At 50.3% G+C, this 8,754-nt stretch overlaps 1 long non-coding RNA gene across 1 annotated transcript; it reads left to right on the forward strand.

Moving 5' to 3' along the window:
• The first annotated feature begins 359 nt into the window (after positions 1-359).
• LOC121035967 (uncharacterized) lies at positions 360-7,089 on the forward strand. The gene is made up of 2 exons (XR_005793162.1): positions 360-2,264; positions 5,273-7,089. It is a non-coding gene; the product is annotated as an uncharacterized LOC121035967 (long non-coding RNA).
• Positions 7,090-8,754: the final 1,665 nt, after the last annotated feature.

Below are 8,754 nucleotides of genomic sequence, written 5' to 3' on the forward strand. Positions count from 1 at the left end.
AGCCATGGAGGAGCAGAGAGAGACAGAGACAGAAAAATCCCAAGCAGGGTCCACACCATCAGCACAGAGGCCGACGCGAGGCTTGAACTCACGAACCGTGAGATTGTGACCTGAGCTAAAGACAGGAGTCAGAGGCTTTAACCGACTGAGCCACCCAAGTGCCCTTCATTTTAGTTTTTGGTTTAAAGGGTTCAGTACCGGGGCGCCTGGGTGGCTCAGTCGGTTAAGTGTCCGACTTTGGCTCAGGTCATGATCTCAAGGTCCGTGAGTTCAAGCCCCGCGTCAGGCTCTGTGCTGACAGCTCGGAGCCTGGAGCCTGTTTCAGGTCCTGTGCCTCCCTCTCTTTCTGCCCCTCCCCTGTTCATGCTCTGTCTCTCTCTGTCTCAAAAATAAATAAACGTTAAAAAAAATTTTTTTAAATAAAGGGTTCAGTACTCTGAGTATAAAGCAGTTTTGTGAAATGTGCAAAATAAAGTTGCGGTGATTTTCAAACTCGGGCTTCCCGTGATTGTCTGAGCTACTGGGAGAATAGGAGCACGGAGAATACGGGACTCAGACCATTGCAGTGGTGCAATTTGGCGTTTAATGCTCCTTCGGAAGGTATTTATTGAGCATCCAGATGTGCCAGGCACTGTTGGAGGAGCTGGAGAAGGAGGGATGAGAAGGACGGACATGGTGCCCAGTCTCACAGAGCTTGGCCAGACGAACTGGACGGTAAGATCTAAACAAATAATCTCAGGCGAGCAATGCTGTGGAAAAGGTAAACAGCATTTGCATTTTATGTTGCAGCTGGTAACAAATTATCACACACTTTGTGCCCTGGGACAAGGCAGATTTATGGTCTTACAGTCCTGGAAGTCAGAAGTCTAAAATCAAGGTGTCGGTGTTCCTTCCGGAGGCTCTGGGAGAATCTGTTTCCTTTCCTTTTTCTGCTTCCCGGACTGGGGGCATTCCTTAGCTCCGGGCCCCTTTCCAGAAGTGTCCCTACCCTGGCTTGGGTCATCTGTTTTAATCACCTTGCCGTCCCCACCCCAGTGGTGAGGGAGGGGTTCCTGCCCCAGGGATGGTGGGGGAGGACGACACTGGACAGACGAGACCAACAAGCAGGCTCTCCGCCTCATTCCCTCGCAGTCAGAGGTTGGGGGACGCTGCAGGCCACGCAGGGGCCCCACGAGGGTCACACTCAGGACCAGAGTGAACAAACCGGGCTGTGAGAGGCGGGCTCTATAGCAGCAAGAGGGTGAGGTGGCCCGGGTCCCACGGGAGGGTGTGACGGGCTTGTGTGGAGAATTCCACGAGCCGGGCGGGAACTGGAACCCCGCGCTCAGGGGTCAGCAGGCCCCGAGCTTCTGTGTGACGAGGAGGGGTGTTTGGCTGGGGGACCTTCTCCACAGGAGCCGAGTGGGGAGAGGAACCTGCGAGGAGACCACTGACAGCCTCCCACGGCACCCGGGGTCAGGGCAGCACAGGATACTGATTCTTTTTTTTATGTCTTACACAGCATTGTCATATTTCCTCCTATGGGCAGGACGTGGATGAAGCAAAATTTCATCCCTTGTTTGACTCCAGAGCTGATGCTCTAACCACCAGGCCACACAGCCTCTCCAGCACTGGGGGTTGTGGCGGCCTGTGTGCAAAGATGGCCGCCAAGGACTCACATCTGCCAGCTCACTTGTTCTGGCGACCTGCGCTCCCACACTGAGTCTGAGTTGGCCCTAAGCCTCAGTTTCACCAAGAGAACGTGGTGACAGGGACACCACCCTTGTTCCGAAGGGGCCTAAGAGGGCCCGGCAGCTTCCCCTCGTGTCGCCTTGGCAGCGAGCTGCTGTGTAGAGTCCAACTGCTTCCTGTGGAGCGAGTCCACACAGAGAGGCCCTGGGGCATGAGACCCCTCCTTCGCGGGGGGGGGGGGGGGGGGAAGGCCACAGGAAGGACCACCAAGTTCTCGGCCATGCAAGCGAAGAAGCCACCATGGAGTGTTCTGGCAAAATAGAGCTCCCAGAAGCTGTAGCCCCAGCCCACCTCGCGAGGTGGAGAAAATGGCAGCTGAAGCTAGTCAGTCCGCGGCGTAAGGGGGGGTAGTGTGAGAGAATACGGTCGTGGTTGTTGAAGCCACTTTTGGGGTGATTTGTTACTCCAACAGGTAATTAACCCCCTGGTTTAAATCTTACCTAAATCCGCTCCATTAGCAAAGCGTCAACACTTCAAACAAGTGCTATGGTGAAGAAAATGACCCCAGTCTCTCTGTGTGTGGGAACACTAGGGTGAGTATGCTTAACAGATTCACAAAAAGGGAAGAAAGATCTCTCGTTGTATCGCATTTCTTACCATGTATATTCACGTCCGTGGATTTTTGGTTGTTGTGTGTTTTTTTTTTTTTTTTTTTTTTTTTTTTATGAAGCTGTCTATTGGCTGCTCCCTCACTCTTCGCCTCGTCCATGCTTTAAAAAACATATTCTGTCAAAATGTCAGCTTGGTCACTCTGAAAGCTTCCGAGAGACTTCCTTCATAGATGTTCTTCCAGAAACGCCGAAAGCGTGAGTGGGACAGATTAGCCGACTTAGACCTGAGGTACTGTCTTAGACTCCAAAGAAAGGTGACGTACAACTCCAGGTAGTGGTGTCATCACGCATAGTGCCTGTTTGTAACGATATCTAAGAGTCAGAGTGGGTGTCTTTACATTTTTTCGGACGCATGCCAAGACTGCTAAGTCACCGGTAAGCCCTCCCGCCTCCTTTCTGGTTCATGATGCAATGGAGGTTTCGTTTTGCTTTGTTTTAATTAGTTGCTTTTTTTAAGGTGGTTTATTTATTTTGAGAGAGACAGAGAGAGCACAAGCAGGGGAGGGGCAGGGAGAGGGAGAGACAGAATCCCAAGCAGGCTCTGCAAAGCCCGACTTCAGGCTCGAAACCACGAACCGTGAGATCATGACCTGAGCCTAGATCAAGGGTCGGATGCTTAGCCCACTGAGTCACCCCAGAGCCCCAGTTTATTTTTTTAAATAAAATAAAAAGTTAGTTAACACACAGTGTACTATTAGTTAGTTAACTAATCACTAGTAACTAAAAGTTAGTTACTAAAAGTAACTAAAAGTTAACACACAGTGTACTATCGGTTTCAGGAGCAGAACTTGGGCGATTCGTCTCGTACATAGAACAGCCAGTGCTCATCCCCAACAAGTGCCTTTCTTACTACCCATCACCCAGTTAGCCCATCCCCCCACCTACCTCCCCTCCAGCAGCCCTCAATTTATTCTCTGTATTTAGGAGTCTCTTATGGTTTGCCTCCCTCTCTGTTTTTCTTATTTTTTTCCTTCTCTTCCCTTATGTTCATCTGTTCTGTTTCTTAAATGCTACATACGAGCGAAGTCATATATGGTATCTGTCTTTCTCTGACTTATTTTGCTTAGCATAATACACTCTAGTTCCACCCACATTGTTGCAAATGGCAAGATTTCGTTCTTTTTTGTTGCCAAGTAATATTCCATTGGACCTATACACCACATCTTCTTTGTCCATTCATCCATCGATGGACATTTAGGCTCTTTCCAGACTTTGGCTATTGTCGATAGTGCTGCTATAAACATCGGGGAGCATACGCCCCTTCGAATCAGCACTTTTTATCCTCTGGATAAATACCTAGTGGTGCAATTGCTGGGTCGTAGGAGAGTTCTATTTTTAATTTGTTGAGGAGCCTCCATACTGTTTCCCAGACAGGCTGCACCAGCTTGCATTCCTACCAACAGAGAAAAAGCGTTCCCCTTTCGCCTCAGCCTTGCCAATATCTGTCGTTTCCTGAGCTGTTAGTTTTCGGCATTCATTCTGACTAGTGTGAGGGGGTATCTCTTTGTGATTCTGGTTTGTCTTTCCCTGATGATGAGTGATGTTGAGCATCTTTTCATGTGCCTGCCGGCCATCGGGATGTCTGCTTTGGAAAAGTGTCTATTCACGTCTTTTGCCCGTTTCTTCACTGGATTATTTGGTTTTGGGGTGTTGAGTTTGATAAGTTCTTCACAGATTTTGGATAGTAGCCCTTTATCTGGTTTGTCACTGATGCAGTGGAGTTTGAAGCAAGGCATTGCATTAAACCAATTATGACCTGCTCAGAGCTTCCTCACCATCCTGGCTTAGATCTTCTTGGGGGCAAGGGAAGTCCTGGGATACTCCACCCCGAGGCCCTCATTTAAGAAAGATATTCAAGGCTGACACGCAGACGTGTGTTTGTTTCTGTCACCGTTAGAGATGAGCTTCTCTGACATCGGAGGGAAGTCTTCACGTGCCCGGGGGGCCCAGCCCCTTGTTCTCCACGACACTGCCCCCAGCCCTCTCCCAGGGACCCCACAATTGGATATTCTCCATGTTTCCACATCTCTGATGGGGACCCCTGCCCCTAGTGACTCAAGGCAGGGCGCTGGGAGGTGTCCTGTCTCCTTGTCCCCGCTTCATTCATTCAGGGCCCCCTCAGTTCTCACTTCGTTTTCAGCAAAGCCTCCCCCATCCACTCTCACATTCCTGCCAGAGTGAGCTTTCTTTTCTTTTTTGTTTTTAATTTTTTTTAATGTTTTTATTTATTTTTGAAGGAGAGAAAGAGACAGAGCATGAGCGGGGGAGGAGCAGAGAGGGAGGGAGACACAGGGTCCGAAGCAGGCTCCAGGCTCTGAGCTGTCAGCGCAGAGCCCGAGGCGGGGCTCGAACTCACGAACTGTGAGATCGTGACCTGAGCCAAAGCCGGACGCTCAACCGGCTGAGCCACCCAGGCACCCCCAGAGTGAGCTTTCTAACACATATTCCCCTTCACTTTCATGCCCAGACCAAACTCAATCTCCCGACACACCTTCTTCTACCCTGGGAATTCTTTCTCGCCAGCAGGCACCATGGGGCACCCATACTGCTCTGGTCCTGCCTCCCCTCCCTCTGTGTCTTCACCTGCAATGGTTTCTCTGATTTTCCAGCTTCTAGTCATTCTCCAGGACCCTTCTCAAGCGTCTTTTCCTTTGGGGACGCTTGTCTGATGTCCTCAAGTCGCGCTCAACTACTCTCTGTGTCCCCGCTCTGGGCTCCTGCAATCTGATGTGTCCCCAGCTCAGATCCAACCACCCCGAACTGGTGGCTGGCTCCCCTTCCAACCCCCAGCCGGTTTGCCAAGTGTTTCAATTTATTTGTCTCTGATTTGCTAGCACCCCACAGGAAGTTTGGAGAGAAGTAGTCATTCAATAAATACTCGTTGGCTGAACTGCTTACGAACCAACTTGATTCTTTTTTCTTCCATAAAGATACAGAGCCTCCCCCAACACTATTGAGCAGGCTGTGTCCGTGTGGCTGGTGGGACCTCAGGCAAAGCAGATGACAAAAATATCTTACAGGAGGTGTTTTCTTAACGGAGACCATGCATCCAACATGGAAACTCCAGCCTGGTTTTCCACAGGTGCTCCGGGGGCCGGGGGCGCTGGTTCTCATCTCCACAGCCTCTGGCTCTGCCCGTATTGTGTCCGTATCTGCCCTGTCTATCTGGCCAGTGGACTTGAGCTGAAGTAGGACATCACTGAGTGATGAGAAAACATTTCAAAGACATGATTAGTCGAGGCACCCTGCAGGTGTCTGAAAAGTTGTCCCGGTGGGATCTGCAGGGCCCAGCTTAAAAGAACTGGCACAGAGGGGACGTTGCTGAGCTACTGACCTTGACCTGCAATATGCAACAGCTGCAGCCTCTTGCTTCTGAATGCACAATTAACAGTTCATTCCTGAGCACTTTCCTGTAGGGACTGAGAACCAAATAATCCCCCGATGTAAGCCATTTGACATCCAAGTGCTTACACAACGCAACTGACAAAGATTATATGTTGAAATCATTGCCAAGCAATGTCTTTTTTTTTTTTTTTCTTAAAGAGAGAGCGCACAAGCAGGGGAGGGGGCAGAGAGAGAATCCCAAGCATGTTGTGTGGCACCGCACCTGATTTGGGACTTGATCCCGCGGCCCTGGGATCATGATCCGAGCCAAAATCAAGAGTCAGATGCTCCACCGACTGAGCCACCCAGGCATCCTAGCGACATCTTTTTCTTTTTTTTTTTAAATACTCTAACGAACTCCCCTCCCCGCCCCGCCCCCGTCCCCAGACTCCTCTGTCCTGTCTCACGAAGCAACTCCATATACTTGGGAATTTCCAGCAACTTGGAAGTGGGAATTGCACGTCCTGACAGGTGGCAGTGACTGGAGCAGACACCCCAAGCCGGGTCCTTCTTGGGGATCTTGTCCGAGCCCTCCCGAGATGGATTAGCCAGTGAGACTTTTGGCACCCACTTGATTGCACCTTTTTCAGGCGAAGTGAGGGATGGAGAAGTCTGCACCATGATGCTCCGTGACCTTCAGGACGCACGGTCAGAGCACTAACAGGAAGACACTGCACATTGCTCCGGAGGATTGTGGTGTCGCTTGGAGAACGTCTGTGTGCGACCCCGATGTCAAAGCATCCTGCCAGGGTAAGAGCAAGGCGCACTCGCCAGCGTGGGGGAGCCCAAGGCCTCGCGTGGCACCTGTTTGCATTTTTCCCACCAGCCTCTGCCTCCCTTTCTGCCACACCTCCCCGGTGGCAAAGTGTGCCTCCCTCGTTAATTTCCACAAGAAGTCCACAAGACGGGAAGAAGACTTTTGGCTTCATTTCGCTTTGTTTCTTCGTAAATGGTTTTGTTGACACGTAATTGCACACGATTCACCTGTTTAACGTGTACAGTTCAGGGCGTTGGGTGTATTCACACACGTGTGCAACCAGCACACCACCGTCTGTTTTAGAGGATTTTTGTCACCTCAAAAAAACCTCCGAACCCTTTAGCTATTATCCCCCAACCTTCCTCCAACCCCCCGCCCCAAACCCCACCCCCAACCTAGTCGTAAGCAACCATGAATCTACTTCCTGTTCCTGTAGATTTCCCCGTCCTGGGCTTTTGTGCGAATGGAATCCTAGAACATGTGATCTTTTCGTGACTGGTTCCTGTCACGCATCATGAACAGTTACGTGGTTCATCCACGTTGTATCACATATCAGCACTTCATTCCTTTGTACGATGGGATAATACTCTGTTGTATACTTTGGCACATTTTGTTTATCCATTAATTAGTTGAGGGGCATTTGGCTGTTGCCACTTTTCGGCTATTATGAATCATGCTGCTATGAATACTTGCATAAAAGTGTGTGGACACACTTTTGTTACTCTTGGGTCTATGCGTAGGAGCAGAATTGCTGGGTCATATGGTAACTCTATGTTTAATCATTTGAGGACTGGCCTGAGTGTCTCCCAAAGCAGCTGAACCATTTTGCACGCCCACCAGGAGTGTATGAGGGCTTGGATTTTCTCCACCTCCTCACCGATGCTTAGTGTGACCTGACTTTTTCAGTCTGGTCACCCAGTGGGTATGAAGTGACATCTCACTGTGGTGTGCGTTTCCTTTTCCCTGGGGCAAGTGATGTGAAGCATCCTTTCCTGTGCATGAGGGGCCACTCATTTTGGCTCGAGAGGCGGGGTTTCATCTTGCAGAACATTCCACCATCCCATTCTCCCTCCCCCTGCCGCCTCCTCTTCTGCCCTCCTGAATCCCACCCAACCCAAACACCCACTCAGATCCAGACTTTTCACTCCCCCCCCCCCCCCAAAGGCCCAATGCCAGTCAGCACGGCTCAGGGTCTGCCACAGTGGGCTTGCCTGACAAAGCCAAATCTTCTCACAGCAGCTGCTTAGATGAAGAGTTCTCTACCTTCTTCCCTCTGCGTAACTGGTATACAGCAGGGGCCTACTAGTGGATGGCCCTTTGCATTTACAGGTGTTTATATGGGTTCACTGCTTTGGAGTGCTACAAATTCACAAGGTGAGGAGCTCCTCCAAAAATTCAGCAGGAAGGAAAGGGTTTGGTGCCATATGTTGAAATTCCGGACCCCCAAACAGCCCACTTTTCCTAAAGATTTATTTCCCTTAAGGTGAAAACAGATGGTTTTCGAAGGAAGGGGGAGGCTCAGGAAGATGAGAAATTCACCCACACCTGGTGGTAAGCCATGATGAGCTTCGTATGGGAGCTCGGAAATTCTAGAAGAGGGGAAACTGCTGTGGCTTAATAAGGAATATCATGATCTCTGGTCGTGTGCCATTAGCAGCCTGGGTTGAATTCCAGTCTTAGGCGGTGCCCTGAGCATCAGTTTGCACTTACGTGTCAGTAGAGAACAGTCAACGGTGCACTCTTGCCAATGGATGGAGGGGCCAGTGGGCCAAGTTGTCACGCGGAGTCAGGTGAGGGAGTGTGGAAGGTTGGGGTTGGGTGAGGATGGGCTTCCCTGGTCAGAGCACAAGGTGAGCTCCATCCAGGTAAGCACCAGAGTATTAGGGTATTAGGAGTGACTAAAAGCAAGGACTCCAAGGTTAAGAGTGCACCACATAAAGGACAGGACACGTCCTGGCATGGAAAGACTAATCTGGGTTTTGGTCTCTACTCCTGGTTGGTGGAAAGAGATGAGAAACTAACAAGCTCAGTGACTTTCTCAAATAAGCAAACCACCCTTAGGCCAGCTTCTTCTTCACCTGCTGAATTCATTCACTCACCTCTGAACAGTTATTGGATACCAACTAGGTTCCCAAAGCAGGGCTAAATGCTGGAGAGAGAGAGATAAGGCAAAAATCCTTACAATCCAGCCAGGATTGACTGCGAGGGGAAGGGTTTGGCCTTTCGACCCAAGAGAGGCTCCTTTGGCTAAGGCGATGCTAATGTTGACTC

The sequence above is a fragment of the Herpailurus yagouaroundi genome, unplaced genomic scaffold (genome assembly GCF_014898765.1).
Source record: "Herpailurus yagouaroundi ecotype Mexico unplaced genomic scaffold, PumYag 162, whole genome shotgun sequence".
NCBI lineage: Eukaryota > Metazoa > Chordata > Mammalia > Carnivora > Felidae > Herpailurus > Herpailurus yagouaroundi.